This window comes from Lynx rufus, unplaced genomic scaffold, assembly GCF_022079265.1.
Source record: "Lynx rufus isolate CCGP_SWC_20201006 ecotype Redwood Valley unplaced genomic scaffold, mLynRuf1.p SCAF_1, whole genome shotgun sequence".
NCBI classification, from domain to species: domain Eukaryota; kingdom Metazoa; phylum Chordata; class Mammalia; order Carnivora; family Felidae; genus Lynx; species Lynx rufus.
In genome coordinates, this window is record NW_025814823.1 from 107,529,495 (window position 1) to 107,551,323 (window position 21,829).

Consider the following 21,829-nt stretch of genomic DNA (forward strand, 5'->3'; position numbering starts at 1 on the left):
TTTATGCTTATTCCCATGTTAAATGACCTCAGCACAGAGAGTGGAGACATGTGAGGTGCCTCTTCTTACGTTCTGACTCTAATTTTGTTCCACTAGCATGCAGTTGTCAAAATCATACCTCAGCTTTTCAGCTTCTCAACCTCTTCTCAATTTAGCAAGTAGCATTTGGAGAAATGTAGCTCCAAATGCTGGACTCCCTTCACTGCCTTCTTTTGGGTCTGGGTTTCAAAATTTTTAGTGCCTTGTTGGGTCTCCAGTGCCTTCAGCAGATACTTTTAATATTTTGTCCAGTTACTAGTTATTCTCTCTGGGACTATTGGTTTGAATTACCTTGCTTGTGATTATTAGAAGAGGAAGTTCCATTCTTACTCTCATCTTATTATATTAGTAAGTATCTGTAACCCTTTGATCAAAATAAAATTAATTTATAATTAAATATTTTCTGAAGTAAGTAAATTTTATTTGACCAGAAGTAAGAAATGACTCTAAATTCTTTAAGCTAGGGACATGAAGAAAATGTTATTGGAGAAATGATCAAAATTAGAGGTGATAATTGGCAATGGGTATCCATAATTTTGAGTGGGGCTAAACTTTGTATAACAATGATTAATTTAGCAAATGTGGTTTTGACATACTAGTAAAAATAAGTTCACATCCCAGTTAATTGTTCACAGATACTCTGTTACTGTGCTTTTGGTAGTGATAGTTTGAGCCTGAGCTGAATCTAATGTAGTAGGTTATTTGTGTGTGTGTAGGTATGGTCAGTGTAAACTCTAGTAAGGGAAATTGGGAAAAATTAAAGCTTGGGAGAATGGTAAAAATCAAGAAGGTACAATGTAGAAAGATTACTTAAAATTTTATAATGGAAAAAAATTAAGTGTTTTATTAATTGAGGTTCATTAGGAAATATGAATATGAACTAATGACTCTAGTAAAAGTGTATTTTTCAGCATTGTCACCAAAGAGAACCAACAGAATGTAAATACCAGTAATGGGTATTGAGGAAAAAATATAATATTCATACCTACTACTTATATTTTAGACTCTATTTCACTGTACATTAGAAGTATTATTTGAAGAGTACATGATTTCATGTCTCTGGCCAGGGAAACGTTAAAAATAAAAAGTGTTTGAAATATCTTATTGCCAGAAGTCAAAGGTCTTTTGAAATACTAGCATAGCCTTGAAGAAGCCAAGTTTATGGTGTTTCCATTAGCTAAATTGGTACAAAGTAAGACTTGAAAAGACTAATAATTATTGCTAATTGGAACAAATTGAGTCTGTGAGAATCTACTACTCCTTAATGATATTCAAAAGGGAAAAGTTAAAAGTTAATATGATTTATATAAACACATAGTTGTATTACAAAATAATTAAATATTCTTAAGAGATGAGTTAAATGTACAGGTCAGTCTATTATCTGCTGGACAGTAAAACCTCTTAGGGAAACTAATAATAATATGCTTCTTATTTTTTGTCTTCCTGGCCTGGTAGGCTATCAAAAGCACTACTCATTTTCTTAATCTCTTTGCCTCCTCTTCTGGAATCGTCATGTTTGCAGGAAGAAAGCAGATTCAAATGCTAGTATCAACTTACAGGGGGATTTCTATCTTTATTTCTTTTTATTTTATTTTACTTTATTTTAATTTTTAATATGAAATTTATCGTTAAATTGGTTTCCGTACAATACCCAGTGGTTATCCCAACAGGTGCCTTCCTCAGTACCCATCACCCACCCTCCCGTCCCTCCCAGCCCCCACCATCAACCCTCAGTTCTCAGTTTTTAAGAGTCTCTTATGTTTTGGCTCCCTCCCTCTCTAACCTTTTTTTTTTTTTTATTGGAATTCAGCCTCATGATTCACTACTTGGAGGGACTGAAATGTATCTTCAAAAAAAACTCAATGCTTAGAAAAGAGTTAGGTGATCTTTGATTGCTCATGCTTCTTGCCACCCACTAAAAACATAAAATCATTGTGATTTGCAAATCATTAATTCACAAGTTTCCATTACTGCTGACTGATATGGTAAATATACATTAATGCAGAACCATTGATTATTTAGGCAGAAATACTGAGAAATAACTCAATACCGTTATTCCAGGGGAAATTCTGGCTGTGTTTAAAAATAGAGAATCTTTTAATATTGAACTTTTAAAACTCTTGAGTATTATAAGTATTTTTTCTATCATAGATTAGCAATACAAAAATAGTTTTAAAAATGTTATAAACAATAAATATAAGGTAAAATTCATTTTACTGCCCTGTCTGGTCACAAATAAAAACAATTTCATAAAAGTGGATACAGGGGGAATGCAAATTCCTATTAATTCTGATGAAAATGAACCTATACCATATGAAAGACCATATTTGAAAATTTGTTAGTCATCCTGTACTACTTTTGGCAGTATTCTAAATGCTCAGCCTTAAAGTAGTGAAGGAGACAGAATGTCTGTGCTCCCATGGAGAGCTACCATTCCAGGGAGGAAGAAGTATCCAAAGAAGAAACAAAAAAGGTAATCCATAATTGTAGATTTTACTTTTATGTTCTTAGCAAATGTCATATATAAAAAGTCTCAAGGAGGGGTGCCTGGGTGGCCACATTGGTTAAACGTCTGACTCTTGATTTCAGCTTAGGTCATGATCACATGATTAGAGAGATCCAGCCTCATGTCAGGCTCCAGAACTCCATGCTAATCACGGAGCCTACCTAGGATTCTTTCTCCCTCTCGCCCCTTCTCCTGCTCACTTGCACACATGCTCTCTCTTTCTCAAATAAATAAACTTAAAAGTCTCAAGGACATTTCCCTTTTATAATGACAACTGTATAATTTATTGTCTAAACAAGGGCACTAAGGTGCTAAAATAATTTAAGTAATTTAGTTTTTAAATATTTGTTGACTGAGAAATTAGGTTTATTATCTGTATGAATTTATAAAATATTTTTTCTCAAATTATTTTTAATTTTAATTTTCTCAAAATGAAAATAACATGCATTTGTGTACATTAAACTAAAATTTTTTTTGAATCATTGATTTTCTAACATTGAAATAGCACAATTTGTTTAATTTTGGTACATATGCACATATTTTAATCACTTTTTAAACTTTATTTATAATACTGTATTACAGGTATTTTTCTGAAGGACCCTTTTTTCAACAGGTTTTATTTTTATTTTGCCAGATGATTCCAATACTTTAAAAAGTAATTTTATTATTGGTGTACCTAGCTGTGTCAGTCAGAGAACATGAGACTCTTGATCTTAGAGCTATAAGTTTGAGCCCCATGTTGGGTACAGAGATTACTTAAAAAATAAAATATTAAAAAAAAATTTATAATTAGTAATTTTGAAACGTTTTATATTTTTAATGAACTTCTTCTCTAAAGACCATATTTTTTAAATAGAGAAAATATTCTTTCCTTGGTGAGTCACCTGGAAACATCCAAGCAGGTTTTTCTCTAAATGGTAAATATTCTCAATCTTCATTCTGCCCCTATTGATATATATATTTTAATCCATGTATTTTCCAGGTACGGCCTTTTTAGCCTCCTTTAGAAGTTTCTTTGATAAAACCTTTCTTTCTAAAGCCCAAATTCATAAATTCTATTTAAAATCCTTTTGAATATTTTACCATATTTGGATGCAAATCATAGGCCTTCACAATTTAATTCTCTAGTATAGAATGTAAATTTTTCCAATTAAAAATAGGCGTTCTGTCAAAAGATTCTTCCAACAAGTCATGATATCATACAATTCAACTGCAGAATTTCAGGAATAAGTCTTATAAACTGTTTGATATTTTAGCATTCAGTTTGTTCAGTTCCTCACTTGTTCTGGAATAATTTTAACTATTTTCTGATTTGCAAATTTTGTCTTCATATTATTTTTTTTTTTATATGAAGTTTATTGACAAATTGGTTTCCATACAACACCCAGTGCTCATCCCAAAAGGTGCCCTCCTCAATACCCATCACCCACCCGCCCCTCCCTCCCACCCCCCATCAACCCTCAGTTTGTTCTCAGTTTTTAACAGTCTCTTATGCTTTGGCTCTCTCCCACTCTAACGTCCTTTTTTTTTTTTTTTTTTTTCCTTCCCCTCCCCCATGGGTTCCTGTTAAGTTTCTCAGGATCCACATAAGAGTGAAACCATATGGTATCTGTCTTTCTCTGTATGGCTTATTTCACTTAGCATTACACTCTCCAGTTCCATCCACGTTGCTACAAAAGGCCATATTTCATTTTTTCTCATTGCCACGTAGTATTCCATTGTGTATATAAACCACAATTTCTTTATCCATTCATCAGTTGATGGACATTTAGGCTCTTTCCATAATTTGGCTATTGTTGAGAGTGCTGCTATGAACATTGGGACTTCAGCCTCTACTACAAAGCTGTCATCATCAAGACAGCATGGTATTGGCACAAAAACAGACACACAGACCAATGGAATAGAATAGAAACCCCAGAACTAGACCCACAAACATATGGCCAACTCATCTTTGACAAAGCAGGAAAGAACATCCAATGGAAAAAAGACAGCCTCTTTAACAAATGGTGCTGGGAGAACTGGACAGCAACATGCAGAAGGTTGAAACTAGACCACTTTCTCACACCATTTACAAAAATAAACTCAAAATGGATAAAGGACCTAAATGTGAGACAGGAAACCATCAGAACCTTAGAGGAGAAAGCAGGAAAAGACCTCTCTGACCTCAGCCGTAGCAATCTCTTACTCGACACATCCCCAAAGGCAAGGGAATTAAAAGCAAAAGTGAATTACTGGGACCTTATGAAGATAAAAAGCTTCTGCACAGCAAAGGAAACAACCAACAAAACTAAAAGGCAACCAACGGAATGGGAAAAGATATTTGCAAATGACATATCAGACAAAGGTCTAGTATCTAAAATCTATAAAGAGCTCACCAGACTCCACACCCGAAAAACAAATAACCCAGTGAAGAAATGGGCAGAAAACATGAATAGACACTTCTCTAAAGAAGACATCCAGATGGCCAACAGGCACATGAAAAGATGTTCAGCGTCGCTCCTCATCAGGGAAATACAAATCAAAACCACACTCAGGTATCACCTCACGCCAGTCAGAGTGGCCAAAATGAACAAATCAGGAGACTATAGATGCTGGAGAGGATGTGGAGAAACGGGAACCCTCTTGCACTGTTGGTGGGAATGCAAATTGGTGCAGCCGCTCTGGAAAGCAGTGTGGAGGTTCCTCAGAAAATTAAAAATAGACCTACCCTATGACCCAGCAATAGCACTGCTAGGAATCTACCCAAGGGATACAGGAGTACTGTCTTCATATTATTGATAGAAATCAAAATAGTGGTTGAGGACTGATGAAAGGAGTGAAAAGAAAATTTTGTGCAGTGATGGAACTATTCTATATCTCATTGGGGGTAATGGTTATACAAATTAATGCTTTGATTGAAACTCATCAAAATGTACTCTTAAGATCTGTGCATTTTATTGTAGGTAAATTTTATGATAAAAAAATGAAAATCAAAGCAAAACAAAAACCTAAGTGCTCATGTGAGGAGAGTTAAACAAACCAAAGTAAGCTATGAAGTCCATTAGCATTCATAAAAATTAAAAATACATATACATAATACAATAATACATGTTTTATAAAACACATAGGAAACAAAAAAAAATCACTTAATAGTATAGAATGGTTGTTTGGTTGCAGAAGTTGAAGGAGGTGTAGAAATAGGGGGGAAAGGGGGATAAAAAATTAAAATAAGAGTTTTCTTGCATTGTCCTTTGAGGTAGTAACTTGTATACTAAAGTCCAAAATTTAAAGAAAAGAATGTTATTAGAATTGTGTGAATAATCTTTTTTAAAGGACATTTTATAAACATGTTCACAATGAGAATTTGTCTCAGTTATTCTCATCTACTTGAGAGTAAAGTTTCATGAAACTTGGTCCACGAAAATTCTTCTCAGTGTAGTCAAAAGTAATGATACAATAATAAAATAACTGAAATGCACATGGCTGACTTTTTTTTAGTAATAAAACAGAACAAGGGAAAAAAGGTCTGTGCCAAAGCATTTGAACCCCATTTCTCTGTGTTTTACACATATTAAATACAGGTTATTGATTTGAAGAATATTTACACAAGCACGGTAGTCCATATGTGAAGACAAAATTACAGTTCTTTAGGGCAGAGATGCCCAAGAATGCTCTCATCTTTAGATGGTATTCAGGTACCGTCTGAATTAAACATGGGTTTGTTGGTTCTACATTAAGGAAAATAGTGGATTTTAAACTATAGAGTCACTATCATAGGTTATAAAACATGATACTGCAAAATGCCAGCATATTAACTTTTATTATTCGGTCACTAGTTAGCATACACTTGTGGACATTTAGCTGAGAAGTATGAGAAAAATTATACTCTTTCTGACACACTGTTTACAGGCTTCATAATAGGGGTTTTGTAGTAGTATGAAGTATTCTTATTTGTTTTCATTATTTTATAATGTGTCCTCAAAACAGCAAATATTATTGTAGTATGATTCTAGGCAAGCAAAACTTCTGTAGAATTATTAAATGTTAGATTCAGAAACTAACTTGTAGGTTAGTCAGACCTTTACTCAAAACCTCTATTTGTTACTTGAGAATGGGTGTTGATACAATGCAGGTGATTTAGAGGGTCATTAATTTAACTTCTGTGATCAGTAACACTTTCTAAAAATCACACTCAGATTTCCTCCTACCTAAAAGTATTTAAACAGGTTTGTATAATTTTGTATGTTTAATTTGATTTTAACATATAATATAGATGCCATTTAAATTTTTTTTTATAAATTGGCTACTTCAAATATTTTTGTTTAGTTTAATATGGAAAATAATTTTAAAGAAAAAATATTTGATTTAAGGGTACAAAACACCATATAATGGCATCTGGACTTTTCATTTGCAGGAATAGGTATTTATCCTTTATAATAGGCATATATCCTTTAGACTAGGGAAATTTCATGTATGTTCTTTAGTACAGTATTAGAGTAAATTAGTAAAAAGAAAAGTAGAGTAATGTTACTCAGTACCCTATGTCTTTTTTTGTGAAGACTTCATTTAAAAAAATTTTTTTAAAAATTTACATCCAAATTAGTTGCATTTACTCCAATTTAAAAAATTTACATCCAATTTAAAAAATCCAATTTAAAAAATTTACATCCAAATTAGTTGCATATACTGCAAAAATGATTTCAGGAGTAGATTCCTTAGTGCCCCTTACCTATTTAGCCATCCCCCCTCCCACAACCTCTCCAGTAACCCTCAGTTTGTTCTCCATATTTATGAGTCTCTTTTGTTTTGTCCCTCTCCCTGTTTTTATATTATTTTTGTTTCCCTTCCCTTATGTTCATCTGTTTTGTCTCTTAAAGTCTTCATATGAGTGAAGTCATATGACTTTTGTCTTTCTCTGACTAATTTCACTTAGCATAATACCCTCCAGTTCCATCCATGTAGTTGCAAACGGCAAGATTTCATTCTTTTACGTTGCTGAATAATACCCCATCGTGTGTGTGTGTGTGTGTGTGTGTGTGTGTGTGTGTGTGTGTGTGTGTATACCACATCTTCTTTATCCATTCATCCATCGATGAACATTTGGGCTCTTTCCATACTTTGGCTATTATTGGTAGTGCTTCTATAAACATGGGGGTGCATATGTCCCTTCAGAACAGCACACCTATATGCCTTGTATAAATGCCTAGTAGTACAATTGCTGGTTTGTAGGATAGTTCTATTTTCAGTTTTTTGAGGAACCTCCATACTGTTTTCCAGAGTGGCTGCACCAGCTTGCATTCCCAAAAATCTGTCAAATTATTATAATAATTAGAAATGTCAAAATGTGGAAAATCTATATGACAATTTTATTTAAGCTTTAGAAGTACTATTGAAGAAGCACATTTCCCCATTAAATGCCGAATCAGGCAGAGGCCTTTGAAGTAAATTGTTTACATTGATTTGCAATCCCATAAGCCTTTATAGGGAGCTATCCTCTTTGAGTTTACAACCTTGCTTAATTCAGCAGAAAATTACTTTCCGCCTATTTCAGAGACCCACTTAGAGGACTTGCGCTCAATTAAGAGAATTCTGCCTGTGATGATGATGAAAGAGGGCCTGAGAACCCCTTTGATAACAAGACATACAATTCTGTGTGTACACAGAATGGCCTTTGCTTATGGAGAGCTGATTTTATACCTCTAAGGGGATGATAGAGATGAAAAAGTATTCACCATGGGGCCTGGTACAGGATAGGCACTCAAATTATTATTCCTGTGAAACAGCAGTGAAGAAAGTGTTAACCTCCTCAAAACCTCTCATCTCTAGCGAAGGGGTATATAGAACTAAGATTCTTCCCGTGGTTAAGCAACTCTTAAATAGCAAACACTTTCTGGCCTTTCAAAAGATTGAATGCATCAGAGTACCTATAACACGTGAAATTAAAAAAAGGAAGTGAGCAGTATCTTAAGAATACCCTAAAGATAAGAAACACAGCTGTTATGAAACCAAATGTGCTAATAGAGAAATTTTTAAATAATTTTTTGGTTTACTTATTTTGAGAAAGAGAAAGCACGAGTGGGGGAGGGGCAAAGAGAAAGGGAGAGAGAGAATCCCAAGTAGGTTCCTAGTGTGGAGCCTGTCGGGCTTGAATCCATGAACTGAGATATTGACCTGAGCTGAAATCAGATGCTTAACTCAATGAGCTACCTAGGCACCCCATAGTAGAGAAATTTTTAAAGAGAATTAAAATCGTTCCTTAAAGTTTACCCAGAGAAGGGTAGTGTTTCATGATTAAGAAAAAAGAAAATATACAAGGCTCTTCTGTTATAATGCCTATATTTTGTTGTGTACTCCCCATTCTGAAAAGTCATGTTGTGAGTCAACTACATACTGAGATAAAGGAAGCATAGGGAGAGGTGATCACATTCCGCAGCAGACAGTGACTGAGTCTGAATTCTAGCTCTGCTGTTTACTAACCTCTTAACTAGCAATATTAATAATAGCTTCATCACAGGGTTATTGGGAAGGTTAAATAAGTTAATATATGTGTAGCACTTAGAACAGAATGTAGCAAATAATGAACACTATATAAATGTTGACAATTATTATTTTATTTTCACTTCATAAGCATGAATTTTCTGTAATCAGAGACTGCCACCGCAAAGCAAAGAATGCTTGGTGTGCTAAGCACGAACATATTTTTGTTTATCCACTGGACTTTCTATCACATGTGAGAGGTCTTTTGTTTACTTGATGGAGTTTAGGGTCAAAGAAAAGAACTGGTTTGCATGAGGTCATGTCAGTCCTTGATTCATTTGCTTTTAGAGCTTCTCTTTTTCTTCCCATAAAAAACATTCACTCTTTTATCTGATGAGGATCATTTCCACCTTCTTGTAAGTACACACAATTTCCTTTGAAAATTTCCCTTCCCTGACAGGGATGTCAGTCATATTCTATCAAACTTAACAAGGGTAATATGATCAGGGCCTGGCCAGACAACCAGTGTATTGTCTAAATATTACAAAAGGAGGGCTAGCTTATCTTTATGTAGATATTAATATATAGAGCATACTTGGGGATCAGCAAGCTGGCATCATGTAAACCTGAGGCTGTCTGCAAATATGTCATCCCCCATCATCTTTTGCTCACATACGGAGGAGGGAATGAGACACACACATAGAGGGAAGCAGAAGGGTTCACCTTGTGAGGGAGGTATAGAAATGCAAAGACTACTAGAATATACAATTGGTAAAGGATACAGTCTTCAATATATGATGTTGGGCAAACTGGATCCCTATGTTACACCACACACGAAATCAACTCAGTTGTATTAAAATGAAAAGACAATTTGTAGAATGGTAGAGAAAGTTTGCTAATCATATATTTGGTAAGGACTTAATATCTAAAATATATTGGAATTCACACAGTTCTGTAGCAAAAAAAAAAAAATTCTGATTTGAAAATGGGCAGAGGAACTGAATTTTTTCAAAGAAGAAATGCAAATGGCCAACAGGCACATGAAAAGGTACTTAGCATCATTTATCATCAACGAACTGGAAATCAAAAACACAATGAAATGTCACCTCATACATACCTGTTAATATGGCCATCTTCAAAAAGACAAGAACTGACAACTGTTGGTGAGGGTGTGGAGAAAAAAGGAATTCTTGTGCACTGATGGTGGGAATGTAAATAGATGTATCTACTATGGAAGAGAGTATGGAGGTTCCTCAAAATTTTAAACTAGAACTATATGATACAGCATTGCCGTTTCTCAGTATTTATCAAAAGGAAGTAAAAACAGTATATCTGCATTCCCATGTTCCTTGCAGCATTATTCACAACTACCTGATGCTGTGCAATCCTCTATGCTGTGCAACATAATAATTTCCTGCATTAAAATATGCATTTCCTGGGATGAAACTTGGGGATGGGGGAAAGTACAAATTATCTTTCCTTCAAATCCCAGCATATAATTTTATCTTGCTGTTAGGCATCATGCAACACTAGCTCTAAGTTGGTAATTAGGACCAAGGATAAAACCCCCATGCCAATTGCTAAGGTATAGAAAATACTCAACATTCCCTCACTTCAAAGCTTCCATTGATAAAAATTTTGACTTTGATTTTTAGGCGATAGAATCCATAAGAGCAAAATGAATAGCCAGCCAGCTGGAGTTTTATGAGAGCTGGATTGTCAGAGAAGTCTGAGGGTGACATCCAGGGGCATTTTATTGCCCAATACCTATGTTGATTTTTAGGCCATAACACTGGCAGCAAGAGCAACTGGACTGCTGACCTGGCATAGTCACCAGCATTGGAAGTTTTCCCAGTGCACTTTCAAGTGTGAGGGAGAGAGATGCTGCAGTGAGCACAGCCAGAGACAGCCAGATAGGCAGAATGAGAAACTTGCACTAAGTGCAGAGTAAGAAAACTTTGCTGATTCTGCCCATCTGGATGGATATGAGCTAAGTTCTGGACTATAGTCACTACCACCAGTACCTTTTTCTCTATTTGTGTTTTAGGTAGATTCATCACACTTTATGGAATCCTGAGAAACCATTTCCAAATCTGATCAGTCAGAGGTGCGAAATTTGAAATAGTGTAGAGGAAATAGATATTACTGGGCAATAACAGGATGTTATTGGATAGAAAACTAGACGTTATCCTTTGGTGAAGGGATAATTCCACTGTTGTTTATACATTGAAGAGTTCGTTGGAGCATTTTAAAATAAGTATGCCTTAAAAAAAAATAAAATAAAATAAGTATGCCTTAAAGTCCTCACATGAGTGAAGTCATATGATACTTGTATTTCTCTGACTAATTTCATTTAGCATAATACCCTCTAGTTCCATCCACGTAGTTACAAATGGCAAGATTTCATTCTTTTTGATTGCCGAGTAACACTCCATTGTATGTATATGTGTATATATATATATATATATATATATACCACATCTTCTTTATCCATTCATCCATCGATGGACATTTGGGGTCTTTCCATACTTTGGCTATTGTTGATAGTGCTGCTATAAACATTGGGGTGCATGTGCCCCTTCAAAACAGCATCCCTGTATCCCTTGGATAAATACCTAGTAGAGCAATTGCTGGGTTGTAGGGTAGTTCTGTTTTTAATTTTTCGAGGAAACTCCCCACTGTTTTCCAGAGTGGTTTCACCAGTTTGCATTCCCACCAGTGGTACAAAAGAGATCCTCTTTATCCGCATCCTCACCAACATCTGTTGTTGCCTGGGTTGTTAACGTTAGCCATTCTGACAGGTGTGAGGTGGTATCTCATTGTGGTTTTGATTTGTATTTCCCTGATGATGATGAGTGATTTTGAGCATTGTTTCATGTGTCGATTGGCCATCTGGATGTCTTCTTTGGAGAAGTGTCTATTCATGTCTTTTGCCTATTGCTTCACTAGATTATTTGTCTTTGGGTGTTGAGTTTGTTAAGTTCTTTATAGATTTTGGATACTAATCCTTTATCTGATATGTCGTTTGCAAATGTCTTCTCCCATTCCATCAGTTGCCTTTTAGTTTTGCTGATTGTTTCCTATGCTGTGCAGAAGATTTTTATTTTCATGAGGTCCCAGTAGTTCATTTTTGTTTTTGTTTCCCTTGCCTCTGGAGACGAATTAAGTAAGAAGTTGCTGCAGCCAAGGCCAAAGAGGTTTTTGCCTGCTTTTTCCTCGAGGGTGTTGATGGCTTCCTGTCTTAGATTTAGGTCTTTCATCCATTTTGAGTTTATTTTTGTGTATGGCATAAGAAAGTGGTCCAGGTTCATTTTTCTACATGTGGTTGTCCAGTTTTCCCAGCACCACTTGCTGAAGAGACTATATTTATTCCATTGGATATTCTTACCTGCTTTGTCAAACATTAGTGGGCCATATGTTTGTGGGCCCATTTCTGGGTTTTCTTTTCTTTTCCATTGATCAGAGTATTCTTGTGCCAGTACCATACTGTCTTGATGATTACAGCTTTGTAATACAGCTTGAAGTCCGCAAAAGTGCATAGTTTAATAAATTTTGACATATGTATATACCTGTGAAATCACCACAATCAAGATAGTGAACGTATTCATCATCCCTCCTCAAATTTCCTTGTGTCTTTTATAATCCCTCCATCCTTACTTCCCTGTCCCTTGCTAGGTATAGATTTCTAGTTGACAGGTTTTTTTCCAGCACTTAGAAGATGTTATTCTACTATGACTAGGCTCACATTGTTTCTGATAAATCTTTTGTCATCCTTGTCTTTATTCCTTTATATGTAATGTGTCTCCTTTTTCCTGGTCACTTTTAAGACTTTGAGCAATTTGATCATGACATGCTTTGGTGCAGTTTTTAAATAAGTGTCTTGCCTTTTGCATTTGGGGAATTTTTCATACTGTCCTCTCTAGTTTCCTCAAACTTGTAGAATTTTAGCCATTATTCTTCAATTTTTTTTTCTGTACACGCTCTTTTCCTCTCCCTATGGAACTTTTAATTGCACATCTACATTACTCTGTTTGAAGTTGTCATATAGCTCAGTAATTCTCTCTTCATTATATTTTTAGCCTTTGATCTCTGTTTCATATTCTATAGTCTCTACTGCTAGGTCTTCAAGTTGATCATTTATTTCTGCTATAATATCTAATCAGCCATGCAGAGGATTTTTCCATTTCTAACATAGCAATTTTAAGCTCTGGAATTTTGATTTGGACTCTTTTTAATATTTTTTATATTTTCCATGTCTCTACTCAGCATACTCTATTATAATTCCCTTAACTTTCAAGCATGTGGAATACAGTTGTAATAACCAATTTAGTGCCATTACCCTTAATATTAATACGTTGTTCTGGTTTACATTTGGTTGGTAATTTCTCTCTTAATTTGGGGTTGTATTTCTTTTCCCATTCCTTTTTATTTTTTTGTTTTTTTAATGTTTATTTATGTTTGAGACAGAGAGAGACCGAGCATGAACGGGGGAGGGTCAGAGAGAGGGAGACACAGAATCTGAAACAGGCTCCAGGCTCTGAGCTGTCAGCACAGAGCCTGACTCGGGGCTCGAACTCACAGACCGCGAAATCATGACCTGAGCGGAAGTAGGCTGCTTAACCTGAGCCACCCAGGTGCCCCTCCCATTCCTTTTTAAAATGGAATGCTAGATGTGGTAACTTTTACCTTCTTAGGTGCTGGACATTTTTGTGTTGATGTAAGTATGATTGAACTTGTTCTGGGATGCAGTTAAGTTACTTGGCAACAGTTCCTACTTGTGAGATTTTTTAGGTGAGTAACATAGCATCCGTTGAGGTCAGGCCTATTTAAAGCTACCTGGGTTTCCTCGGATTTCCAGCTCCAGCATCTCAAGTCAGGAAGTCTACTAGACTGTGTGTGGGCTTCCCCTCCCTGCTCCATTTTCTGAAACAATCAAGACAGTGGGCTATGGTGCTTGTAGGGCTAATTTTGCTTGTTTCTTGGCTGTGAGTGATCACTCTTTCCTTTTTTACTTAAAATTAAATGTCTTGAAAAATATTGTTGCATGTATTTCATTGTTTATGTTAGGAAGTTAAGTCTGGTCCCTCCCATTCCATCTCAGTTGAAAGTAGAAATCAACTAAGACAATTTACAGCTAAGACAGGAGAGAATTTGCCATAGTAGAAAATAATGAAAATACTTGTTATTTGGTACATAATTAAAAAAACTGATCATTTGGAAAGAAAATGACCTGCTTGTATATGGAAAATTATTACCAAATAATTATAACTGATTTGAATTAGTAGAGAACCTACAGACTACTTAAACATTGGAAAAATTGACAAGTATTTGGTAAAACCTAGAGTTACCCATTTTCACCACTTAAGTCACAAAAAATGAATTCTAGTTGAATTAAGGTTCTAAAATATAATAAACAAAATTTTTAAAGTTTTAAAAGGAAATAATTGAGAATGATTTTGTGACTTTGGGTTATGTAAACCAAAATTATAAGCCATAAATCTAGATTGATAAATTTGATTATATAAAAATTAAAAAGTCTCTGTTACCAAAAACTCTACCATAAATAGTACTAGAAGGAAAATGCAGATAGGAAAGAGTACATATATAACAGACATTGGATTCATATTAAAATATGTGAAGCGTTTATGAAATGAAAATAACAGACTAATGGAAAATAAGGCAGGTAATATAAACACTAATTTACACAGCAGAAAATGCGTATGGTCAAGAAACATGAAAACAGTCAAGTAATTGTTTTCACTTGGCTAAAGAGTTTAATATTAAATATGATAGACTATGGGAAATAGGTAATCTCAAAAAATTTAAAAATTGTGTGTTTTATTTCTTGTTATATATCCAGTTTTAATACACTTAAGAACAAGGAATAACAAAGATTTTCATTAAATTGTTGTTTATTATTGTTAAAAAAAACTGGAAACAACCCCTATTTCTGTTAGTGGGAAATAATTAAACTACAAATCATGGTCTGTACACATTATGTCATACTATATGTCAGTTTTGAAAATGGCATGGAAAAGTTTCTGAGGGAATTGTGGTTGGAAGGGGGAAGAGGGAAGGAATCGCTTTTTATAATAATACATGTAATAGGGAGTTTCTGCCAAAAATATAAACATACACATACACACATTAACACTGTATATTTCTGTAAATACTTGAGTGAATGTGTGTGTGTATATTTAAAACATAAAACAGCCTGGAAATATACTTATTAATCTGATAACAGGGATTACCTGTGGTAGTCAAAGTGGATTTTACCTTAATCTATAATATTTCTTTTTTTTAACAATGAGAATGTGTTCTATATTCCTTGTGTAATGGTATAGATAATACCAAACAAACAGTAAAAAATGCACGTTGTATTTGGGAGAAAGTACTTGTGGGTGCATGCAAGGAGGCTAAGTAGTGGAATGTGGTGCTTGCCTGCCATTTTTGTAACATAGCATCCTTTGCTCCTTTTCCAGTTAATAGAGCCTTTGAGGTCCTTTTAGTTGTTTTGTTTTATTTTGCTTAAACTAGTTGAAATGGGGTTTGGTCACTTAAAATTGAACAGGTCTTTATTTTCTTACTAGGACTTTTCCTGTTCTGTTGTCCATTATGTTTCAAAAATAAGCAAAACAGCACATTACTATCTTCTCTTCTCTTCAAGAATTGAGTCACTAGGCAAGTATGGAGCATGACTTCAATCTCATGAGAGGCAAAGGTTAGACCAGGAAAGGAATGATACTTTGGAAATTTGCTTTGAGAAATGTCCACATGATTTAAACAGAGTAAAATTTTCATTTCTCTCTTTTGTCAGTGAGGCTATAGATTTGAACCAAATTCCACTTTAAGTGGAATTAGAGTGATAGACTAATGAATTAGAAAAGTCAGAAATATAGGATTAAATAAGGTATATAAGATTCTAACAGTAGGGTTTTGATAATAGTTTGATATCTCCTGTTTGCCTGCTGTCACTGGCCACGCCATCAGAGTGTAGCCCTGAGGATCTGAGACCTGGGGAAGTTCCCTTGATACACCACTCTGCTCTCTTGCATGCCACTGCAGATTGCAGGATTGTGAAGTATCTCGATACCATGGCTTAGTATTACATTTTTTGAGTGTTTACAAATTGCTTTTATGTACTGGTGAATCTATGATATACACCCATTGGAAACTACTTTTTAAAATTCTTTTGAAAAATAGGGATAACGTATCTATGTACATTAAAACAAAAACTTCTTTATATTGATTATCAGATCATGAAAAGTGACATGAGCAAAATAATTATTTTTGTTACATATTTGTAACTTTTTCCAGCCTTACGTCTAGTATCAGGTCAATGGAGTTCTTGTCAAGAATGCATGTTTTATGGCCTTATTCTTTCTTTTCTTTCTCATAATGTTTCCTCTAGTCTTATTAAAATTGCATTCTTATGGCTAAGAAATTCCTGATAACCTCAGATAAAACTCTCCTAAATGAAAAATATGGTGTTAAAATTTTTGTAATAAAATATGGAAATATTTTAACAGAAGTATTGTTGCAGGTACAATCTTTTTGTTTTCATGCACACTACAATTTTAGACAAATAATGTTTGGAAAACATCCAATAATTTGCCACCATTTGTGATTATTTTCAGTATTTGTCAGGTGTAATTGCTAACAAATATAGAATATAGAGCTTCTCAGTATTATAATGTTCCAGTGGAAAATCTAAATACATCCAATAAAAATAGGAACTTAATTCCTTTTACAAATATTTTAGGGTTCAGTTAAATTTGAAATTTAACTTTCATCCACTCTTTGAGCTTTCAGTGTTTAATTTGTTTGGTTCTTACGTGACTTTTAAAGTAAGCTTCTTTCTTATATAACATACATATTAAAGAGTGAACAAATCACAAGTCGTACAGCTTGGTGAAACTTCACTAAGTGATCAGCTTCAATGTAACTGCCACTCAGATCAAGAAATAGATCATTAGGAGGTTTCCAGAAGTTCCTATCACCTCTGTTCCCCATCACTATTAGGAGTCCATTGTTTTTTTCAGCTTGGAAAAAACGTCTTCACCTGCTGTCCATTTTATGAGGTAGTGTAGCATTCACATTAATTCATTCTGTGTGTGTGTGTGTGTGTGTGTGTGTGGAGACAGAGAGGGAGGGAGGGAGGGAGGGAGAGAGAGAGAGAGAGAGAGAGAACATGAGTGAGAGGAAGACTGTTGATGAGTAACACTTCATCTACTTCTGTTTTAATTTGAAGATGATTCATTATGTAAACCCATCTTTACATGTTCATTGATAAGGATGGCCATTATAAGAACTGGATATTTACTGTAGGTGTAGATCCTTGACACAAAGCCAGAACAACCTATTGGAAATGTCAGTGCCAATTGCTCAGAGTAATGTAGTAAAATGGGTTCCTCTCATTGCATGGCTGCAGAGTGCCAGGTGCTTGGAAATCTTAAGAAAACAAGAGGAGAGACAGGAAGTGAAGGTGCAGGGGTGTGGGAAAACCAGTAAATCACATCTTTTTTCCATCTTGAACTTAGAGCCCTGGAAAAGAAACTGGTAGAGATCTAATATTGGCTTTGATGCTGATAAAGCTAATCATAGAATATGGCTTTAGTGTGCAGACCAAAGGACTTGCTAAAGAAAGTTTGGGTCTCTTAAAGCAAATATACTGTCCAGGGGTAACTGCTTTAAATGGACAGAGAAGAAAAAAAAAACTAATCCCTAGTTCTTACAGATGTTTAATAGATTAGTTTTGCTAATTAAAAAAAAAAACATGAATCAATGCCTATCAAACCCTTGGTAATCAAGGACATATATATTCCACTCCTTATATATGGAGTGGAATAAACAAGGGATGAGGAAAGAAGAGTAGGTATTACAGGGTCATTGTCCTTCTGCATGAAGAAATAAAACCAGGAGAATGGAGATTCCTCCATAATATTACATATTAGTCATAACAAATAACATCTTTACAGACTGCCTATAGGTCTAAATGCTGTCTTCTGCTGTAATCAAGATAATTTCAACTTAATGTTCAAAAACCCTTAGGCAATCACATATGCCTATACAGAGAGTAATATAATCCTCCTTAGAATATATAAAATGAATTACTTAGACAAATTAATCAGTACTTTGGTGGTCTAAATAGCACTGAAGTATTAATCACTCCTGCCTTTCAAATAAATAGAATTTAATTAATAATTTGACCCCAGAATTCCAAGAATTGTGTATTTCTCTTACTGATAATGTTAAGTAAATCGAAGGTACTTTGCAGAAACAAACAAACAAACAAACAAACAAAAACAGGAGAAAAGTAGTTCTAATATGTACAGTCTGTAAGCCAGAAAACTTGGCCTTCATTCTAGGCCCAAATTTAAAATCCATTAGTAAAAGGTTGATATATGACCAGTTGGGAAGAAAAGCAGTAATCCTTAAAGCCACATGGCCTCATTAAAATAAACTATGTCAGAATAACTATTACAGTTTTTTTTCTGACAAGGTTATGAGATTGGTAGTGTATAGAAATACTAAGGACAATAAAAATAGAAATAATTGTAAGGATAATAACAATAGCAATAATGTTCACTTTCATCTTTTGAGCTCTTATGACATGAATACTAGTTTTAAAGCCATTAGAACACTGTGTGATACATGATAGCAGCTCAAAAAGTGTAAACTATTTTTATGGCTGTTATTGTTGCTATTGTTTTTTAAGGAACTTGAGGTAGATAAAAATATACCAGGTGCTATGGGCTGAATGTGTGTTCTCAAAATTCATATGTTGTAATCTTAATGCCCAAGTATTAGGCTATAATAATAATACTAATAATTATATTATTAGTATTAGGCTTTAATAATAATAATAATAATTATTATTATTATTATTATTATTATTATTGTATACTAGGAGGTGGGCCTTTGAAAGGCGAGTAGTTCATGAGGGCAGATGCCCTATGAATGAGATTAATGCTCTTTTTAAAAAAAATTTTTAAATGTTCATTAATTTTTTTTTATTTTTAAAAAATTTTTTTTCAACGTTTTTTATTTTTTTGGGACAGAGAAAGACAGAGCATGAACAGGGGAGGGGCAGAGAGAGAGGGAGACACAGAATCGGAAACAGGCTCCAGGCTCTGAGCCATCAGCCCAGAGCCTGACACGGGGCTCGAACTCACGGACGGCGAGATCGTGACCTGGCTGAAGTCGGACGCTTAGCCGACTGCACCACCCAGGCGCCCCTGATGTTCATTAATTTTTGAGAGAGAGAGAGATACAGAGTGTGAGTGGACGAGGGGCAGAGAGAGAGGGAGACAAAATCCAAAGCAGGCTCCAGGCTCCCAGCTGTCAGCACAGGACCCAATGCAGGGCTCAAACCCAGGAACTGGGAGACCATGACCTGACCCAAAGGCAGATGCCTAACTGCCTAAGCCACCCAGGTGCCCTGAGATTAAAGCTCTTATAAAAGAGGCCTGAATGAGTTCCCTCGTGTCTTTTACCATGTGAGGACAGAGAGAAAAGTTGGCAGTCTACAACCTGGAAAGGGGCTTTTACCAGACACAGAATCTGCCATTGCCCTGATCTTGGATTTCCCAGCCTCCAGAACTGTGAGGAATATATATCTATTATTTATAAGCTACCCAGGTTATGGTGTTTTTGTTAGAGCAGCCTAAATAGAGTAAGAGATGGGGTATTAATAAAAAAAATTGTGCAAAGTTCTTAATATTGTATAAATTGATTAAATGGGACAGAGTTTAGTATAAAAAGGTGAACCTGTAACTAGGTGGTATATGAATAAATATCTTCAGTGGAGTAACAAAGGTCTATAATGTAGACCCTTTTTATTCAACACTTTCATTAATGACTTTATGCAGACATGTCCATTAGTAGATAAATTAAACAGAAGAGTGGAAAATCAGGGCCCCAGGGGTTTTGTAATCCTGAAACAACATACAGGGTGCCATATATCTTTTTAAATTCGTGTTTCTGTTTTCTTCATATAAATACCCAGAAGTAGAATTACTATATCATATGATATTTCTATTTTCAATTTTTTGAGGAATCTCCATACTGTTTTTCTTAGTGGTTACACCACTTTATATTCCCAACAACCATGCATGGTTCCCTTTTATCTACATCCTCAACAACACTTGATATTTCTTATGTTTTTAATAGCTCATTTTGATTTTGATTTGCATTTCTCTGATGACTGGTAATGTTGAACATCTTTTCATATACCTGTTAGTCATCTATATGTCTTTTTTGGAAAAATATGTATTTAGTTACTCTGGCATTTTTTCATCAGATGTTTTTATTTTGTTATTGAGTTGTTTGAGATCTTCATATTTTGGGGATATTAACCCCTTACTGGTTATATGATTGGCAAATATCTCCCATTCATTAGATTGCCTTTCCTTTTGTTGATGGTTTTCTTCACTGTACAGAACTTTTATAGTTTGATATAATCCTATTTGTTTATTTTTGCTTTTGTTGACTTTGCCTTTGGAATCAGATCGAAAAAATCATTGCCAAGACCTGTGTCAGGAAGCTCACTGACTATGTTTTCTTCTAGGAGTTTTATGGTTTCATGTCTAATGTTCAAGTCCAGTTGTGTCATTTTGGATCTGGCTGTCCAGTTTTCCCAACACTATGTATTGAAGAGACTGTCCATTCCTCGTTGTAAATTCTTGGCTCTTCTGCTCTAAATTAACTGACCATATGCATGTGGGTTTATTTCTGGGCTCACTGTTCCATCAATCTTTGTATTTGTTTTTATGCCAATACCATACTATTTGATTATTACCACTTTGTACTATTCTTTGTCAAGATTACTTTAGCTATTCAGCATCTTTTGTGGTTCTGTACAAATTTTAGGATGGTTTGTTTGATTTCTTTGAAAACTGCTTTTGAAATTTTAGTAGGAATCACACTGAATCTGTACATTGCTTTGGGTAATATAAATATTTAAACAATATTAATTCTAATACATGAGCATGGACTATCTTTTCATTTATTTGTATCATTTTCAGCGTGTTATTGTTTCACTGGATAAGTCTTTCACCTCCTTGATTAAAATTTATTCCTACATATTTTACTGTTTTTGTTGCAACTGTAAATGGGATTGTTTTCTTAATTTCTTTTTCTGATAATTTGTTTTGGTGTATAAAAGCACAAACATATATTGATTTTATACCCTGCAACTTTGCTGTATTTATTAGTTCTAATAGTTTTTTGTTTTTTGCTTTTAAAGAACCACCCAATTGCTCAAGTTCTGTTTTTTTTTGTTGTTGTTTTGTTTTGTTTTTAATGCAGTCTTTAGGGTTCATTGTACATAAAACCATGTCATCCACGAATAGTGGCTCTTTTACTTTTTTCTTTCCAATTTGCTTATCGCTTCTCGGCCTTTTAGCTAGGATCATGTGTAGTATCTGTTCTTATCAGTTTAATATCTAATATGTCCTCTATCCAATTTGGGTGACTTTTATTTATTTTTTCTGCTTTATCACTCTGTCTGGGACTTCCAGGGCTATGAATAAAATTGGCTAGAGGGGCTCCTGGGTGGCTCCGTCGGTTGAGTGTCCCACTTTGGCTCAGGTCATGATCTCACACTCCATGAGTTCAAGCCCCGCATTGGGCTCTGTGCTGACAGCACGGAGCCTAGAGACTGCTTCCGATTCTGTGTCTCCCTCTCTCTCTACCCCTCCCCTGTTCGTGCTCTGTCCCTCTCTGTCTCAAAAATAAATAAGAACATTAAAAAAAAGTGGCTAGAGTGGGTATCCTTTTCTTCAAGGAAAAGCTTTGAGCTTTTCACCTTTGGGTATGATGGTAGCT

At 34.8% G+C, this 21,829-nt stretch overlaps 1 pseudogene; it reads left to right on the top strand.

The window, feature by feature from the left end:
* The first annotated feature begins 21,387 nt into the window (after positions 1 to 21,387).
* Positions 21,388 to 21,606, top strand: LOC124523728 (uncharacterized; annotated as a pseudogene).
* Positions 21,607 to 21,829: the final 223 nt, after the last annotated feature.